Source organism: Lutra lutra, chromosome 17, assembly GCF_902655055.1.
Source record: "Lutra lutra chromosome 17, mLutLut1.2, whole genome shotgun sequence".
In the NCBI taxonomy this organism is placed as follows: Eukaryota; Metazoa; Chordata; class Mammalia; order Carnivora; family Mustelidae; genus Lutra; species Lutra lutra.
Genome location: NC_062294.1, coordinates 14,981,230 through 15,000,677, shown reverse-complemented (window position 1 = coordinate 15,000,677; position 19,448 = coordinate 14,981,230). Strand labels below are relative to the sequence as shown.

The 19,448-nt window shown below is 49.2% G+C and overlaps 1 protein-coding gene across 3 annotated transcripts in view; it reads left to right on the top strand.

The window, feature by feature from the left end:
• ZFHX3 (zinc finger homeobox 3) overlaps positions 1 to 19,448 on the top strand; it is a 276,951-nt gene that overhangs the window by 14,707 nt on the left and 242,796 nt on the right. The window contains exon 1 of one of the 3 annotated variants that reach the window (XM_047712134.1): positions 14,063 to 14,185. The exons of 1 other annotated variant lie outside the window; for it this stretch is intronic. The gene's annotated coding sequence lies outside the window, so the exon portion shown is untranslated. Of the gene's footprint in view, positions 1 to 14,062; positions 14,186 to 19,448 lie in introns of those variants that run through there. One more of the 3 variants, XM_047712138.1, reaches the window with a different exon arrangement.

Genomic DNA, 19,448 nt, shown 5'->3' with positions numbered 1-19,448 from the left:
CAGGCAGAGGGAGGGGGAGAAGCAGGTTCCCTGCTGAGCAAGGATCTGGGCTCCATCCCGGGATTCTGGGATCATGACCTGAGCCAAAGGCAGACACTTAACCAGCTGAGCCACCCTAGGCACTGCTGGATGCTATATTCCTGATTTTCAATATACCCCAATGGCAGACATTCCCATTAAAACACTCATGTCCTCCTGGTAGGGTTCCATCTTTATGAGTGTTGAGATTATGAGTTCACACCTAAGTAATGATTACTTAATGGTCTCACTCTTTTTTTTTTTTTTAAGTTTTTCATTCCAGTTAGTTAACATAAAGTGTTATATTAGTTTCAGGTGTACAATATAGTGCTTCAACACTTCCATACATCACTCAGTGTTCATGACGACACATGTACTCCTTAATTCCCATCACCTGTTTCACCTATTCCTCCACCCGTCCCTCCTCCATTCGGGTGACCATCAGTTTGTTCTCTATAATTAAGAGCGTTTCTTGGCACACCTGGGAGGCTCAGTCGGTTAGGCATCTGCCATTGGCTTAGATCATGATCCCAGGGTCCTGTCATCGAGCCCTCCCAACCCCTGCATCAGGCTCCTTACTCAGTAGGGAGCCTGCTTCTCCCTCTCCTTCCGCTTGTGCATGCGTGCTCTCTGTCAGATAAATAAAATACTTTAAAAAGAGTGTTTCTTGATTCCCATTCCCTTATTCTCATTTTTCCCCTTGCTTGTTTGTTTCTTCAGTTCCACGTGAGTGAAATCATGGTAGTTGTCTTTCTCTGACTTATTTCGCTCAGCATTATACTCTCCAGCTCCGTATTGTTGCAAATGGCGAAATGACATCCTTTTTATGGCTGAGTAATATTCCACTGTATATATTAATGGTCTTGCTCTTGCATGACTTCATATGCCTCCTTCCTGCCCCACCCCAAAGTAAAAAGTGTTTGAACCCAGGAGATGACAGCCTGGGGTGGGAGGTGGGAGAGAAAGGGCCTTGCGAGTCTGCTTTCCACCCCTTTGCCCAGGCTAGCCCGTTCCCTTTGAAAGCCCCAATTGTTTTACCCTCTGGCCTCACAACCTTGCAGTCCACTTCTGAGGCAATTTCCAGGGACATCGTATCTCCACCTTTCCGTAAGGATAAATAAACAGTTTGAGACTCCTGTGTCCTTATTAAACATTTCCTCGAAACTGCATGCTTTGGCTCTGAGCCCACATGCACCAAGCAAACTTTCCGGGAGCAGTTGGACCCCAGGGCCCTGCCACTGGGTTCCTCGTATAAATAGCCCTTTGACCAGGCAGGAGGTACCTGTGCTGACCACTGCCCCTCCTTGCTGCCTCCAGGGTCTTTCCAGCTCCCTGGGCTGGAAGGATGCTGAACAGCCCCCTCAGCCCCTGACAGAAAGAGGAGCAGCAGCAGCAAAGACCAGGAGGAAGGTGCATGTGCTCCCTCCACACAAGGCCAAGAGCTGCTGGGTCCTGTGGTCTGGCTGTGGGCAAGGGAAGGCACCCCATCCTGTAGCAATGAGGAAGCGTTGGGAGGGAAGCTGGAAGAAGAAAGGCTGAAAACAAATAAATAAAGAAGGCATGTTTGACCAAACCCCGAACACCTAAATCTCCAAGCCCACTGGAGCAGGAAATTGAGTGGCTGGACCAAGCAGCCTTGATCTGCCCTCCTCTCCACCCCCACTCCATCCTGGGCCTGGAAGGTTCTCCAGGCCTTCCAGACTTACTTTTTTTTTTTTTTAAATCTCCAATTTATAAAGAGGAAGTGTGTATTTAGAACAGTGAAGATTCAACGGCCCCAGATCTGAAAGAGATTGAAAGAGGAAGAAAGGCTTGTTGAAGAGAGGGGGGAAAAGGATTCCCAGAAGAGTGTACGTGTGTGCGCCCGCGCGCGCCCGCGCGCGTCTCTGAGACAGCCTACAAGGAGAAAGAAAACAAAGGAAAGTGTGACAGAGAAAGACAGAGAAATAAGTGGGAGAAGGCGCGAGTGCGGGGGGGAGGGGCCGGCGCCTGGAGAGGCGGAGAGGATGGATGCCGGAATGCAGGCAGAGCGGGCTGGAGGGAGGGAGGCGCACATGTGTGAGAGAGAGAGACAGTGATGTCAGCATTTCCTTCTGGATTGGTCACGTGGCCCTTGCCAGGTAAACAGACTGGAAATAGACTCCATAAAGGCAGAGCCGGCTGGGGGAGGGCGGAGGCAATGCCACTCACCCTTTCCTCTCTGCTGCGTCCTACACCAGCTGGCTTTCAGGCTGGCGACAAGGTGGTCTCCGAATGGAATTGCCTGTGGCCCAGCCAGGGAATAGGACTCAGGGAGGGAAAGCTATTTGCTTTTATAACTAGCTCGAGGAGTTTAGGGACGTTTTGATTTTAAAAAAAGAATGGAGATGGGGATGACAGCACGTGGAAGCTCAGATGCTCCAAGAGTGTCTTGGGCCAGGGATTGCTTATCCTTGTTTTTTCCTTCCAAGGTGGTGGGGGGCGGGTGGCAGATGGGTCTAGATGAAGGATGGGTTGGAAGGGCGCAGTTTAGAATAAAAGGATCAGATGCCGTGAGTATCGGTATTAGGAAAAAGAAAAGACTAACAGGCTCTGGGTACAGCTCAGAATGTGACCGTGGTGCCCCAAGGAGGAACTGAGGACCAAGAAAGAGATTAGGTGACCAAAAGATGTTACAAGCAGAGTTTCAAGCACAGTTTTTTCCAAACTGATGTAACACCGCCTCCAGCCAAACCGTGGCAGGAGTTCAGGGCATTTTGGAATGGCAGAAGAATGTCTGGAAACTTTATCTGAAAAGCAGAGCAGATCAAACAGGTGATTTTTCCACCTGGAAAGCTCTAGAGTCCAAAATGGTGTGTGTGGGGGGCGGGGGGGGGGGGCAGGACAGTGTATGCCTCTCTCTTCAAATTCAAGGAAATAGGGCCTTTGCATCAATGATGAAATAGCTTATTTAGGTCATTCTTTGAATAATTTTGAATTGGAATGAACTACCTTATGTTGGTCATAATTTTCTATGTCCTTTGTGGAAATTTGGCCAAAACTGTGGGAGGGAGAATGACCTACTATCCCAGTTTCACGAGTTGAGGGGGTTCCTGGGAGGCAGTTTTACATCTAGAACAGTCTTGGACAAAGTAGGACTGGTTGGTCAACTGTGGTGGGAGGCCTAGTCTAGTCCCCATGGAAATAATAAGACACCTCACACCCACCCTATTCTACCAACAAACAAAACAAAAAAACCCTTTCATTCCATTTCTTCTCATTTCTCCCACTGCCTCCCCCCTCTTTTCTTTCTCTCAGCTGTCCCTGACCCATTTGAGTATCTGACTCTGTATATGGACTTAGGAGCTGGCAGAATGTGGCTCAGTTGAGCAGCTGGCTTTGGTTGCACCTGGGGAAAAAGGGAGGGGAGAAAGAAATGTGCATCCTTGCTGCTGGACCCTCCCCACCGCACCCCACCCTTCCTTGTTCAGTGGGGGAGGAGGGGTCCATTGGTGCCACAAGTGTACTTTCAGCCCTTGGATTGAAAGATAGATATTTGATACCCCTCTCTGCTAACTAAATACGTCACTCTGACAAGACTCCCAGCCCAGAGTTATTTTTGTGGCATTATGTAATTGGATTGCCTGGTCAGAAGGACTTCCTTAACAAGGCTTTCAGCAACCCCTCTGTGTGGGCCTGGCCAGTCCTGCCCAGTTCGACACATTCACTTCAGCCCAAGACAGCCCACCGAAACACAGCGAAGAGATGTCAGCCTATGCCACTGACCTAATTACCTCCTCCCCTCACTGCAGAAGCCCCTCACCCCGCCTGCCACCAAAGGAGTGCTTCAGTACCCAGTGGCACCCATGGAGGCCAGAGCTGGAGGAAGCCTGTCCCGTAGCCAAACAGCCAAACCCCAGTAGCCACAAAGCAAGCATTTTTGTTCTGAGGGGGCTGCAGCTGCAGTACCCTTCCCGCCTCCTCTCTCCCCCAGCAGTGAAAAGCTGAGTGCAGTGACCAGGAGACCCTCCAGGGGCCTGCCATTTGGATGTCACTGCCCACTCTTCTTCCCACTTTCTGAATTTCCTCACATTTGTTCATGAGTAATTGGTCATCTGATCACCCCTTCCTGTCAGCCTGCTGACTCACAGAAGTTAGGAACTTGCCTGAGCCTCAGACACAGTAAGAACATTTACAAAGGAAAATGAAAAAGGCCTGGTATGGTCTTGGCTTGGTGTGGCTGGGTGCAGGCGCACACATCCAGGGGTACACTGATGGTTGTTTCAGGGTGACACTATGTTGCTGTCATCCGGGGCTGGGGGCTTGTTTGCCTTACATTTTGTTGTTCTTTCTGTCTCTGGCCTTCCGGGAATCTCTTCTGTGACTTTCTGTCATGGGTCTCCCAGCCCTGAATCCATATTAAAACCAGAGAACCCTTCCCTAAATATTTTTCTTTCCCTCCACTCAACCCATGTACACTGCATAGCTCTCTTTTATTTCCCCCTGAATCCCTGGTTCTCCTGACCTTGACTAGAGGCAGACAGTGTAATAAAAATAGCTTTAAAGCCAGATGGAGCTGGGTTCAAATTCAAGCTGAGCCACTAAATAGCTGTATGATCTTAATCTCTGAGTCTGATATTCCTTGTCTATAAAATGGGACTAATAATACCACTTTCCCAAGGCTACTGAGAGAATGGAATGCAATTCATGTAAATTTCCTACTGAGGGACTGACATATAGTAGGTGTTTTCAGGGAGGTAAGGAAGAAGGGGAAAAGACTGGTTTGCGAGGCTCTCAGGAACTAACCTCATCCCCTTTGCTACATCACTGATCTCCTGCTGGAATGTTCTTTTTAAGGGTGCAGAATTGAGTCTCACCATCATTGGGGGGATGGGGTCAGGAGGGAAAAGTAAGAGGTGTTCTTGGTCATGGGCACCAAGAACAGGATTCCTGGGATAGAGACCCCCATGGCTGTTCCTCCTGGAGACCCTTCCCCATCTGCAAATCTGGCCTCTACATGCCCCCTTAGAGTCAGGGTCTCCCCACGGACCCTTCCAGGGCTGGGCACTAAGTTCATGTATTAGCTCTGGGTTTGCTGGCACCAATTTGCAGGGGCCACCACATACCCAGAACAAAGGGACAGGGGACAAGTGTGGCTTCTCCCAAAATGCCCACTTATGGAGCCTTGCATCCTTGTTGCCATGGGGAGTTCATTCCAACTCCACAGCAGAAACTAGTTGGAACCCATAGGCCAGGGATCCCGAGAGAGTACAGTAAGGTACACAGGCAAAATAGTGGTGGTGACAGGGAAGGAGAGATTCCCTGGAGGAGGTTTAGGTGGGAAGAGCCAGTCCCCAGGGGCGCCTCTCACTGAAGTGGCCAGAGAGTAGGAGGCTCTGATATTGGCTATACCTGGAGGGCCTGTGGCAGTGTGCAGTTGTTCCAGTTGGCAGGAAGCCCTTCCCCGAAGACTGTGAGTTTAACCTTTAGCATTCAAGTGTCAGGGCACTTCTTCCTGCTGCAGCGTTCCCAGACTGGAAGGAGGGTAGGCACCAATCTGTCTGCTTTCCTTACCCGCCCCCTCCCAGACAAAACAAGAGCGAGGGAGATACATAGAACCAAACATTCTACAAGTCAGGCCCTTGCTAATCCTACACATCCAGTCCCACCTCCTTGACCAATCTCGTTTCTGGTCAGCCAAAGTGATGAGCAGGACCCCAGGGGGGCTCTCTGCTTCCAGGTGTCCGTGGGCTGTAGGGTGCACAACCTCTCTGGGCCGGCCCGAGCCGGAAGCAGCCATGTTTTCCTGCAGGTGGGTTCAGGGCCCCTAACTGCCTCCTATGGTTGCTGCTCAGGGCACCTGTGTCCTGAAAGAAGCTGGGAAGCCTGGTGAGGACAGTGGGGAGGGAATCGAACCATCAGCTGCCCTCTGTGGGGAGCTAGAGGCCAGCACTGGGCTTGGGCAGCTCAGCTCAGGCCTGAAGTATACCTATGACTTGCCCTCTCCTTCCCAGATGGCTATTGAGGCCAGGCCCCAGGCCTGCTGGTTTTCTGGGGGTGCCCTGCTTGGGCATAATAGGGTGCTCAAATTGTTCCCAGGGAGGATATTTACCCATCCAGTTGAGGCAGTGATGAGCCTTGCTAAGCACGCACCTGTGAGGGGCGCCTGGGCTCCAGGGCTGTGGCTCTGCCCTGGCTTCAGCTTCCCAGCGGGCTTCTCCAGGGACATGAGCTCTCCCGGACTTCCTCTCAGGAGCCCGGAGCCGGCAGGAGAAGGAAGGTGTCCCGAAATGGGGCTGGGTACGCCAGACTTTAAGGATGCATTGCCTAGCTCAGTGAACTGTGGTCAGTGTCTCAGGAAACTGTCGGGATCCTTGAGGTTATGGTTCTTGGGGAGGTAGAACAGTGCCTGGTCGTCAGGACGCTGACCCAGGCGGGGGGCGGGGGAGGGCAGGAGACTAGATGCAAAAAGGGTGTGCCCTATTCCAGGACTAGAGGAAAGTGTCGTGGAATGTTCCTGCTGTCCCGCTGAGCCCTGTCATTAAACAAGGAGGTGGCCATGCCCATAGGGGACCACTGCCCTGCATGATGCCCGGGCACACGGTGGGCCCGCAGGACATCTGTGGGGAGCCCAGCTAGCCAGAGCCCCAGCCCATAAGCCCAAGGGTGGGCATGCACCGGACTTCTCCAGGACCATGGGGCGGTGCCCTGCCCAGCCCCTCCCGGCCCCTCCCAGCCCTAACCAAGCACTGGCCCGAAATTTTAAGTCACGGGAAGACCGGGTTTGCCTTCTTCTCTATTTCTAAGAATTGGAAACAAACGAATTGAAAAATTTTTGCTTTGGGAAAATATCTGTTCGATGGTGTTTGGTGCTTAAATTGTCCTTGGAATTTTTTTCAGCTTCATTCGAAAAAGAAAGGGAAAGTTAACACGCGCCCCAAACCTTGTTTCTCTTTAAACCGTCCCCTTAGACGTGCAGTCGGTTACTGCAGATGTTTTCTGGGGCGAAGAGAGCCAAATGGAATGGGAGGGAGGATGAAGACTGGGAATCTCTGATTTTAAATCCCATTACTGGCTTTAAGGAGAGGCGCGCGCGCGCGCGCGCACACACACACACACACACACACACACATACACATCAGGAAAAGATAGTTTGTCCCCCACTGATTTTCTTCAGTTCAAAGATTTCCCTTGCCCCTTAAATCAGAAATATTATGGTGCTAGGTATTTCTCAGGGAAAAAAAATGCACATGTTTCTTCAGAATATGTACACAGTATAGGTCCCTTTTTACATTTCTCAGCAAAAAAAAAAAAAAAAAAAAAAAAAAAAAGGCGGGGGGGTAAGCTGGGGGGAAGGCACTCAATTCCCTGGCTATTAAACAAGCCATGCCTGCAAGAAATGTGGGCATGGGGGATTGCTCAGCCACGCATCCGTCCATTAGCGCACGCCTGCGCGTCTGTCTGTCAACAAAGCACGTGCTATCACGGACACCGATTCCCCACGCCAGCCCTAACGGGCTCTGTGCAAATGGGCGCCAGGTCTCAGTTGCCCACTCTCAGCCATGCTCCCAAGCCCGCTGCCCCTGCCTCTCAAGGATCCTCTTTTCCTGCCTCAGGCTGGCAAGTCAGAAACCTCGATCATTCTCCCCCAAGTTATGCCCTTGGAAATCCCCAAAGCGAATAGAGCCCGACCAAGGGTCTCTTGCCCTCAAGTTGTTCACTTTGTTGCATAGATATGAAGTTCTCTTCTTCTCCCGCCCCAGGCTTTAGACGTTAGTGCAAACTTCTGGTACCAGGTCACCAAAAGGGAAGCCAGCGCTTGCCCGCGGTGCAGGGTATGCGGAGCCCAAGAGAGCCACCAACTCGGAGGCGACTCCTGCCCCAAGGTTGGATCTCAGATTTCCATTGCAAAGTTGCTGAGGAAACTGGAAATCTGACTCAAACCCTGGAATTGAATAATTGCCCTGCATTTTCACAGTGCGCCAAGTATTGGAAATGAAGGGCAGGCTTTATCATTTGAAACTCTTTCGGTGACCCAGGCGCTCTAAGTTTGGGGCTAATTCTTTAAACATTTTACTTCTGAGAAATAGGGAAGAAAGAATGAAAGAATGAAACATACCCGCAATCCTGTATTGGGGATGGCACTCAAGAGTAGGTTGTGGTCTCTTTTGAATCGGGAGTTCAAAAGGAAAAAAAAAAAAGGTTCGTTCCCTCCCCCTTGCCCCAGGGATGAAACCTCTCTAGATTCGAGCAGCCAATTTGGTTTGATTTCTGTGGTTTGGAGGCTCTGGCGGGGTTAGGGGTGCTGGGTCTAGGAAGACAGACCTCAGCTGCCTACTGGACCAGCTGGTCCACTCTTGTCCCTGGAAGCAGAAGCGGAAATCGGGGTGATTTGCCCTCGTTCTGACAGCTGGAGGGAGCGTCTGGGGAGCGCGTCACCGAGCCTCTGCGCTGCCGTGCCCTACACGCCTTGTATGTGGACCTCCTTGTGCGCTCATCTCCCTAACTACTCTTAGCATCCCCCACCTGCCTTGTGTCCCCCACCAGGGATCTAGTTCCCCTTTCTCTCTCATTTTCTGTCATCATTCTTTTCCCACCAAAAACTCCTCTTTTTCTTGCAGTAACTTTCCAAAAGAGCTGTCGCGGTCCTAAAGTCCAACCTGGTGGGGTGGATCTGGGAAGCTCTTTCGAAATTAAAGCCCCTTTTGTGGGCACTGCGTACACGGCCCAGGGTCCATAGGACACCACCTGGGCACTAAGCCCCACAACCAGGTGCTTCCATGCAGCACCAAAACAAAAGGGGACTTCAGATGCTTTGCTCTTTTTCAGTGAAACGCCTCAGAAACAAATGTGAATTTGGATTTTGGTTATCTTCCAGGCGTGAAAAATATTTTGACAAAAGTATTGTCCAGGCTGCCCAAGTTGGGGGAAAGCAAGCTTTGGACTGAGATTGCTGGCACAAAGCAAGAAGCTGCATGTAATGGACACCACTGTGTGCATCCGCTCAGGACCATGAGGAGCATGACCCGAGTCTGTGGGGCTGGCGCCAACATCCAAACTCCCCCACCCTGCCAGGGGTACCCCTGTCTTCCACAAACGGGGAGCATTTTTTTTTACCCAGACCCATCTGCTCACCCCCTGGTGCATTAAGAGCAAACTTTGTGATTTGGTGGTTGGGGCTTGGATCACAGTGGTTTAGCCCTCGGATAGAGCTGGGGGATGGAAGAATTCTGGACTCTCAGAAGAACCTCACCCTGCACCCTGAGGAGAAAGGGGAACTGTTCGATTTGTCTGGGGGTCAGAAGGTGGGCTGGGAGGTCGGGGGAGGGAACGGATGGATGGAGCGCCAAGTGCTGCGCCTGGCTGCCTCTCTCTCTCCTGTTTCTCCCTCCCTACCTCATCTTCTGCCATTTCCAGAGGCAGGAGAAAGGTGATCTCGGACTTGACCCCTAAATCACAGCTGCTGGTGGCTGCACCTCGCTCCGGGATGAGCGCAGCCCCTTCCCAGAGCTCGGGCAGCTTAACCCTTTCGTTCCCTGGTGCTCTGGGGCTCGCGGCAGCGGCGCCTCTGACCCCGGAACCCGGAGCAGCCCGCCTCCTCGGCGCGGCACCTTGGATCCCACCAGGAGACTACAAAAGGGCGAGACTGCTGGGTGCTGAGAGCCTGGGGCAAGGGCCAGCCAGCCCTGAGCACTGCCAGGGAACCCGAAGAAGAGCCAGAGTTAGCAGAACGGAGAGGGATGTTTGGATCGTGTTAACTACCCAGACAGATGCACTTCAGCATGTCTGCATTTATGGAATCCATATGTTGTCGTGGCAAATGAAAGGACAGTAACACATACATACAATAGACTTAGAATAACAATACACATTCAAAGAGAGACCCGCACATTCTTCACCCTGCAACCCTGCTCTTAGATCTAGCTCTAGAGTTGTGCGCAGAGACGTCCTTTCAACCTCCCCTGGCTCCTCACGGGTTTTCTTTTTTCTTCCTCCTCCTCCCACTCCCCCCCCCCGTTCTTTTTATTGTTTTTGTGTCCCCCAAGTCCCCAGCAGAAGAAAACCCAGGGCCCAGAAGATAGGCTCTTTGGAAGTGAGATCTCCTAAGATCCCCTTCACCTCTCTTTCCCCTTAAGACTGGCCCACGGCATCTTTAGCCCTTGGACCAAATAATAGCTGCTCACATCGCAACCTCAGATTCTGAAAATTGCAGGGAAGCAGATTCTTACTCAAATTCACCCTCCATATCTTCATCATTAAAGCAATACTTGTATGTTATATTTGCAAAAAAGTAGCTTCAAACAGATCTGGAAACAAAAACCCCCAACGAGAGAGCACACACGCATAGCACTGTTCAGTACCTGCATTTATGTATACCTTGTATATTTGTGTGCACATATATTCAGGAACACACGGAGACTCAAAGACATCTAAAGTCATTGAAATGTATATTTATGTACCTATTTATGCATATATCTTTGTATTTGTATCCATTCATTTGAGCGAGAGGCAGAGAAATATACACATCAATGCAATATTTAGCCTACATTCTACTTTCTCTCCCTACTGTAAATGTCTTAAAAACAGATTGGTCTAAAATTTTCTGCCCTCTTGCCAGCTAAATGAAGGATTTAGATTCTGAATTTCTTGGTTCCTTTTTTCATTTTGTACATAAAATAATCCATATAGATGCTGGATTATCGCCTAAGCATTATTCAATCATACAAGCTTGGTACCTCTCCTCCTTATAACGAATTCACTGAGTAAAATTAGCATAAGTATTTACCAGATTAAGCTGACATTTTCCTATATTGCAACATGAAATACATTTATATCCAGAATTTCCCCCAAATAGCTTATACCAGTGGAGATACTGACTTCCTCCGCGCTGTTTTGTATAACAAGCTACAAGTTCGCTCCTAGTACTATTTACATTTTTAAAAGAAAATAAATACATAGCATTTAAGTGAGCTTCCAAGATCTACAGGGAGAAATTTAATTCTGCTGCACCTTAAAAAAATAAACCAATAGAATTATGAAGATTCGAGAAGATAGATAAATAAGAGGCAAATATACTCCTGAAGGTCTGAACAATTTTCCTTACCTGATGTATTATGGAAAAATTCAGAATTTACCAGTCTTCTTTCAGTCAGCTACATTTTACACTGACCTGCACTTTGGACTGAAAGGGAAAAAAAAAAGATTAACTGTTGCCAGTGAAAAATTTAAAATAATAATCAGAAACCGGACAAACTGAAGGTAAAAATATACAATGGTTACAATAAAGATAAATATTTATTTAATCAAAGTAGAAGTTGTGTTTGGACTGTAGGAATGTTTCATCCTTCCCTTAAAAAAAAAAAAATCAAGAAAGAAAAAAGCCAGAGTCTTTGCAGGCTCCTGGAGAGTTCCCATTGTCCAGGGCTATCGAGAGCCCAGAATGGCATTAACCTCACAAAAGACACATTGTGCAGGGGACAAAAAAAAGCCCCTTCTTCTACAATAACTTTTAGCTTTTTTATTTTTAGAAAATGACAAAGGTTTTGCAAGCACTGACTGGTGAAACCTGTAGCAAGCCAGCCTGGACTTGGCTTTATTGATCAACTGTCCCGCATGGAAAAGCAGCCAGGAAAAGTTTGAATGGCAATCCAGATTTGGCTCAGAGAGAGGAAACCCCCGATTTTTCTAAATGTATTTTCTTTTTTTCTCTCTAAATAAAACAGCATTATTCCCAGAGTGAATTCACAAGGATTAGATGAGGTAACCCTGCAAAATCCCAAACCGGTTCTCTCCCCCTGGTCTTGACTAAGAAGCTGCACGCTCTTAAGAGCCTTGGAAAATCTCTCAAAATGAAGAATTCCTTTCTAATCAAATAGATTTCCCGATTAATTCCCAGATTCCTTCTAGAATAAATAATCCAACGAGGCTGACGAAAAAATCTTTTTCCTGAGACAAATAAGTTTTGGTGAAGGCTCTCTGTCTACCTGATGTTACAGGGTTTACTAAAAATGCCTCCAGAAACATAAATGTTGTTTTTGCATTTGTTTGCAGATCACTTAAAGTGCAAATTGCATTTTATTTTATTCCAGACATTGTAATTTCAGTGGTACTAGTTCATATTTAGAACTTACATAAATACACATTTGTCATTAAAAAAAAAAATCTATTGCATTAGCAGTGACGCTAAGGCTAGGATTTGAAAGAGCGGGTAGAGAAAGAGAGAGAGACAGACAGACAGAGACTCTTGTTCTTCCTGCATTTGTTTGCTTGCTTTTTGGAGGTACCCTACACCCGCCTAAGTGATGGCTTTGATGTACTGGGAATCGGTACAGTAGCAGGGTCCCTGGTTGCTGTCTTTGATTCCAGGGATCTCCTCTGGGCTCTGGTGGGATGTACTGCTCCTACTCTTTATCTGAAATCCATCCTCTCATTTCAAGCCCTTTGACTTCGAGACTGCTCCAAACTCTTGGAGGAAGCTGTAAGACTTTTTTTTTTTTTTTTTGCATTAGGGAAGGGGTACGTAATTTCCCCCTTGCTCCACTCTAGACCTTTCCTCGCTATTTAAATATATTGGCTTTCTTTCTTACGAATTTAGTCTGAAATTATTTTTCACTGCCTTTATTACATCCCTGCTTTTGATGGCAAAATAGCTTCCTGTGTTTTGAAAACATCTGCTTTCCAGGTTTTACACAAGAAAATTGATTTTACTTTTCTCTTAGGTCCAGAAAGGTAGAAAGTTGGACTTGTTTCCAAGTGCAACTTTCCCTTTTCTTGTCTTTCCTTAAGTTACCCCCCCTTTCAGTTCTGTTTCACTTTCCCCCTTTTATTCCTTCTAATCATCACTCCTGCTTCCCCTCTCCTTCTAAAGAACCAGAGAAGATTGATTGCATCTTATTTCAGAAGACAAAATTAACATATCATATATATATTTTTTGTCTAGTCTATGGTACGTGCTAAAGTTTTCTCCATATTTTCTTTATTTGTCCTCTGATGGGGGGGTAGGTAATTTTCCTCCTTTAAAAAAAAATCTCAGATTTGCAATTTAAAGTGGCCTCTATTTTGTCTCTGCTGCTTCTCCGCCTTTCACTTAAATCTTTGCTTTAAGCTGTCCCAGTCCATTATTGCCCCCCCTTGCTCCCCTCTTCTTTGAAGATGCTCTCTTCCTATTTAATTTAAACATTGTTGCATTTGCCAAAAAAAAAGAAAGAAAGAAAAAGAAAGGGGAAAAGAAGGAAAATAAGCAAGAAAGAAAAGAGAATGAAAAAAAAGGGAAAGAAAAAAATCTTTAAAAAAAATCTTAGCCAGGTTCCTATTGTTGCTTCTCTGCATTTCACTTCTCGGTGTGTATGTGTGTGTGCATGTGTGTGTCGTGTGTGTGTGTGTGTGTGTGTGTGTGTATGTGTGTGTTTTTAATACATGCATAAACTTTTGGTGCCTCTCTCCCTCTTCCTGGGCTCTTCTCCCATCCTCTCTTCCTGCTCTCCTTGCCCTGCTCATCACTTTCCCCCGGTTTTTTTTTTTTTTTCCTCCCTTCCTCCCCTCTGCCTCCCTCCACCTCCCCCTTTTCTTTTTTGCTGAATCTTATTGATCCAGAAGGTGGCTAATTAGCCCTTCCCGTCGTGCCTGGGTAATGAAGCACATGCGCACTGAATTAATCACAGCCATTTTTTGCAGGAAACTAATTAGCAGAATAAAGATCCAAAGACTTTTTTTTCTTTTCACTCATCAGCTCCCACTTCCAGCGCGTCCCCTCCGACCGCTGCAGCCGCCGCCGCCGCCGCCGCCTCCTCCTCCTCCTCCTCCCGGCCGCAGCCGCCGCCGCCACCGCCTGCTTTGCATCCCAATTACAGCCTAGAGCCGCTGCCGCCGCCGCCGCCGCTTCTCCTCCGTGGCCCCTGCCCGCTCCGGGGGCTGTAAACTCCCCGCCAACCATGCTGCTCGGCGGCAGCGGCGGCGGCGGCTCCGGCTCCCCGGCTGCGGCCGCCTCCCGCCCCGGGCTCCGCCGAGCGCGCTCCAGCTCCGCCGCCGCCGCCGCCGCCGCCAGCAGCGCGTCCTCCGCCGCCGCCGACCCCCGTCAGCCGCCGCTGCTGCCTTGATGGGCTCCGCGGCCCGAGCGCCTCTTTTCGGGATTAAAAGCGCCGCCAGCTCCCGCCGCCGCCGCCGCCGCCAGCAGCGCCGCTGCAGCCGCCGCCGCCGGAGAAGCAACCGCGTAAGTGGCAACTTTTCCCTCTTTTTTTTTTCCCGCCGCCGCCGCCGCCGCCTGCTCCTCCTCCTCCTCCCGCCGCCACCGCCCGGACGCGGGGCTCCTCGGGGCGCCCGGGCTGCTTTGCATGGGGCTCGTCCTGCCCCCTCCCGGCTCCCGCGCCCGGCCGCCGCCGCCCGCGCTCCCCGCGCCCGCGCCCTGCTCGCTCGCTGCGTCCCGCTCGCCTTCCCCCTGCGCCAAACTTTCTCTTTCTCTTCTTCTTCCTCCTCCTCCCGCCGCCGCCGCCGCCGCCGAGCCCGGGCCGCCCCCTCCTCCCCGGCCCCCGCGCCGCCGCAGCCGGCCGCCAGCGACCCCCGGGAGGGTGGAGGCGCCCGGGGCGAGGCCCGCGCGCCGAGTTTGGAGGCGCCGCGGGGCAGGGCCGGCCAGGGCGCGGGCCGAGGGCGGGAGGGCGGCCGGGGTCCGGGCGCCGAGACAAAGGCGGCGACCAGCGGCGGGGGGGGGGGTGTCCGTGGTGCCGAGCGCCCCCGCCCCCGCCACCCCCGGCCCCCAACTTTGCCCCACCCCGAGAGGCGCCGGGGCCCCGGACTGAGCCTCCGAGCGGGGCGCGCACCCGGCCCGGAACAGTCGCCGCGGCCGCCGCCGCCGCTGCCGCGGCCACCAGCACCGCCACCACCACCGCTGGCCGGCCGGGCGGGCGCCTTCCGGGCCGGGGCTCGACTTGAGGGGGACGCGGCCGCCCGACAGGAGCCGGGGGTCCGAGAGGGGGCGAGGAGACGAGGGGGCGAGGTGGCCGCCCGACCATGTACCTGCGCGCTGTCCCCCCTGCCCCACTGGCAGCGCCGCGAGCGCCCAGAGGGGGCTCTGCCCTGGACACTAGGGGCTCCCGGGGGCTCCGGGCTGCGCCGCCGGCCAGGACTAGACCTAGCCTGGCCGGCCTCTCTTTGACCAGCTGAGTTGAGAGACAACGAAGTGTTCCTTTTTTCTTTTTTCCTTCTTCTTTTTTCTTTCGTTCTTCTTTTCTTCTTTTTTTTCTCTTTTTTTTTCTTTCTTTTTCTTTTTTTTTTTTTTCTTGCTCACACGAATCTGGGATTGTTTACGTTCCATTCTGCACTCACCCCTCGTCCTGCTTCACTCTTTTCTGTTGTGCATTTTCCTGTACCTCTTTCTGCATATCTGTTGGAGAGTAGATGTGAGTGCATTTTATGCAGTGTATTTAAATTGTGAAAGGACTTAATAGTCGTAGGTTTCTTGTGGAGCTCTTACATTAAAAAATACATTTTACTTTACAAATTAATCTGTTGCTCAGAAGCTGACTTTTGCAAAATGTGCAATTCCTTGGGCTGTGGCAAATTCTTTAATTACAAGTGCTTTCGAAAATCACCCACTCTTTAACTTTTCCCTCTTGTTGCTTCCAACTTAAGGTAAATATGACAATTTTTATTGGTCTCAATTATTGAAACTTGATAAGGACTGTATGGAAGAAGGAGGCTGATTGTCTTTTTCTGGCCTCCAGTTCTAGTGACTTTTTAAAAGGGGGTTTGTTAAGCACCTTTGAAGAATATGACATACGGTGATCGCTTGACTGTAATGCAAATTGGCGAGCATAAATTCACTTTGAATTAAAAAAAGACTCAAGCCCTTTCTGTGGGGACACTAGAGGATTTATTATGTTTTTTAAAAAATTACTTTTTTCTTCCTACTTTGGGAGAATGGCTTGTTATAGAGCAACTTACTTGGAGGTCGTCAGAAAGAGGCTTGGGAAATGGGAGAGGGGAGAAGATTGATCACAATCTGCATAATCAATAGGGCAGCGTGCTGCAATCGTGTACCTACATTTACTGTAAATTTCTACAATATCTGCAGTGTGGGTGCTCCAGTGCCTTGGTTGGTTTCTTAGAGCGGATTTAGAGGCAGGATAAGCAGACTTTGCTGCCCAGCTCTCTGCAACAATATAGAGGCAATCCACTCGACAGTGGCTCATTTAAAAACTCCTTCATTTTACTGTACATTTTGGGGGGGTGGGCAAATCTGTTTCCATATGTGGATTTCAGGTACTGAACCCCCAAGGTGTGGGTATCCTCTAGGTTGGGGGGAGTGGAAAGTATTGGGGGGTGTTAAGGGGTGTGTGTTCACTCATTGAATTGCCACCCTTGGGGGCCCTCCTCTCATCTTAGAATGTTAGATATCTTTAGTGCAAATAATTTAGAAATACAAATACAGTAGAGAGTAATACACCAGAGATTGAAGCAATGTCAAAAGTAAGGATTGCTGTGTGTGCATTTGAGAGAGAGAGAGAGAAAAAGGAAATACAGACACTTATAGTCAGGCTTGAAAGCTTGGTGGTAGGTGAATCCATATTTGGAGATGATTTTGAAATAGTCTAGCAAATGGTGCACGAACAGGATTTCGTAAAAAGTGTACGTGGAGTCGGTTTTGAAGGGATTGTGGTTTGGGGAGATGAGGTGTGGGCAGGAAAACCCACTCTAGGCCTGCAGCCTTCTTCTGTCTGTGTGTCTGGTCCCTTCCCCCTCCCTGAGTTTTAGTTTTTAATTACTTAATGCTGAAACGCACAGGGCTTATATAAATATTTGCAAATGCTCTTTCCTATTGATTTCTCTGAATAAACTGCCCTGCTTAGGTCCAGAGAGGAGGCAATTCAGATCTGTGGACTTTTTAAACATATAAATCTCTGGAGGAGTGTTCATCTGTGCATGCATGTGTTTATGGGTAGAGTTGTAGATATGAAGATTTTGGGGGGCGTTAGGGAGAGTTCAGGCTCTTGGCAGTGTGAACTGTGAAAGCTGGCCTGGAGCTGGCCCCATGGCCTGGCATTCCTGACAGACATGTGTGCGTGTGCGTGTGCGTGTGTGTGTGTGTGTGTGTGTGTGTGTGTAAGGACATGGTGGGTGTCTCCACTGGGGTAGTCTGAATGCATATGCACTTACACTCCCCCCTATCTCCCCCCCCCCCCCGACCCCACACACTACATATGGAGCAGTTTTCTAGGGCTCGGTGACTGCCTTCTCCTCAGGGTCACATTGAGTTCGAATCTGACCCAAGGTGCAGGAATCCTGCAATGGGGAAATAAAAGAATATACAGAATGGGGTCAGGTCAGCTGCTCAGAGGCCAAAACCCCTACAGCTGCTTTGATTTTATTTTTTGTGTGTATATTTTAGGCTCCTCCTGCCATGTTACAAATTGTGCCTCCCCCTCTCAGGTGTTTGCTCTGTAGCTTAAAGGCACCAGAGCCTCTTCCTGCATAGTTGTCTGCTCCCAGCGAGAACAGAAAACCCACAATACCGAATCCAAAACAAAACAAGAGAGGAGGGGGAGAAGAAAAACCCTATTGAGTTCAGGCAAATAAGGTTGGGTCTCCAGATCCGATTACAAAGCTGCTTTGAATATGCAAGACAGCACACAAGACCAGTTATTCCAGTTACAACAAACTATTAAAAAAAGAGAGAGAGAGAGAGAGAAAAGAAAAGGCATGTTTAGGTCGTAATTTGTTAGTACAAGGAAAAGAATCCCACATAAAGCTGCCCTTCCCCCCCCCCCCTTTGCTGGCTTCACATAGAATTCACTCACCCTTTTCCGATATAGGTTCTTTTATTAAAATCTTTTGGGTTTAGGAAGATCGCTGCAAGCAACACATTTTCTGTATTTTTTTTTCCTCTTTATCTTAGAGGAGAGTTGGCAGGGGTTCTGTGGTTTGCAGTTACACAATATGTTATCATGTTTTTAATCACTAAATCATTGCAGTGGTTATAGATTTACAGTCTTGGGGTATTAGAGAGGAGCAACGGCGGCTCTATATATGTTTTTGAATTACGCCAACATAAACTGAGCGCAGCAGCTGTGAATATGGTCGGTCGGCCGACTTCAGTCCCCCCTCCCAGCATCTTAGTTCTTTTTCCCCCTCTGTGATTTTTTTTCCGCATTGTTTTGCTTTCTCAAAATAAACCTCCCCTACTCCTGTACTCCTTGTCTCTTCAGCCTCCCCCAATTTTCATCGCAGACTTCTAACCCCAGATAGGCTAGAATTCAAACTCTTGAAATAGAACTTTGGATCAGAGATGATAATCATAACAACAATAATAATAAAAAGAGTGGGTTTCCTGCGAAATCCTCTCGGTTTCCATACCGACCTCTTGTATAGGATGGTGGGCCGATTGCAAATCGGGAGATGGGGGTGGGCAGAGAGAGGGAAGGGAAGGGAAGGCGGGCGTGGAGCGCTTGCCTGCCTGGAGCCTCCAGTGTCCTGTCACCGCGAGCCCACTTTCAGCTTCTGTTTTTCATATTATTATGTAACAGAATCCTTGGCAGCATTAAAAATTCAGTATTACAAGCTGATTGTAATGCTGCCTCATTAGACAGCACTGTCTGGCCTTGTATTAAGTGAAACACAGAGCATGGCTTTTAGATTATAAACACCAATAAATATTAAGGATCAGCAGAGGGGGGAACTAGTCAGCTGGGTTTTTGGCCCCTTCTGGTTTTCTATCTCCTTCCATCTTCTTCCCTTCATTCCTTTTCCTCCCCCCTAGGCCCCCTCCCCCTTTGGTAGCTGTCATCCGTTTTCTGGGGATGCTGATGTGTCGACCCTGGTGACATTTTAGGAAGGCTTTTTATAGAGTTATCTTGTATACACAAAAGGTTTGGAAGTTTGTTTTGTTTTGATCTGCAATAAACAGGTCCTCCACTTTGCTGATGTCATTTCCGTTCATATTTGAGTTGTTTATTGTGCTTCTTCTCAGGGCCCTCTTATCCCTACCCCCACCTCGCTTTTCAGCCGGAGCCTGGGACTGCCTGGGGAAGGGGGGACGCGTTCCTAAGCTGCCAGGTCTGGGTTCAAAGGCTGAGGGTTGCGTGTCACTGCCTCATCCTAGGGTTCGCCCGCTGGGGAAGATGTTTCCAGCTTAGAATCTGGTTAAACACTCTGACATCCACTTGCCCTGGCATTTCCATGGCATGCAGTGATTCATCTCAGCTTTCTTTCTTTGAAGCGACACCCCCCACACACCCACACACCTATGTCTGTAATACAGCTTTATTGTCCACTTCTCCATGCAGCCCCCCCCCCCAAAAAAAAACCCAGCCTTGTAGTGATGATGACTTTGATTCACTCGCAAATCGGAAGCTGGCATTAGTGACTTCATGCTGTGAAAAAAGAAAATGTTTTCAGGCTTTGCCCCATGTCCTCCCTTCCTCTGGACTATCACCTTCTGTCCCTATTCAGTTTTTTTTTTTCCCCTTCGCGTTTATTTTTCT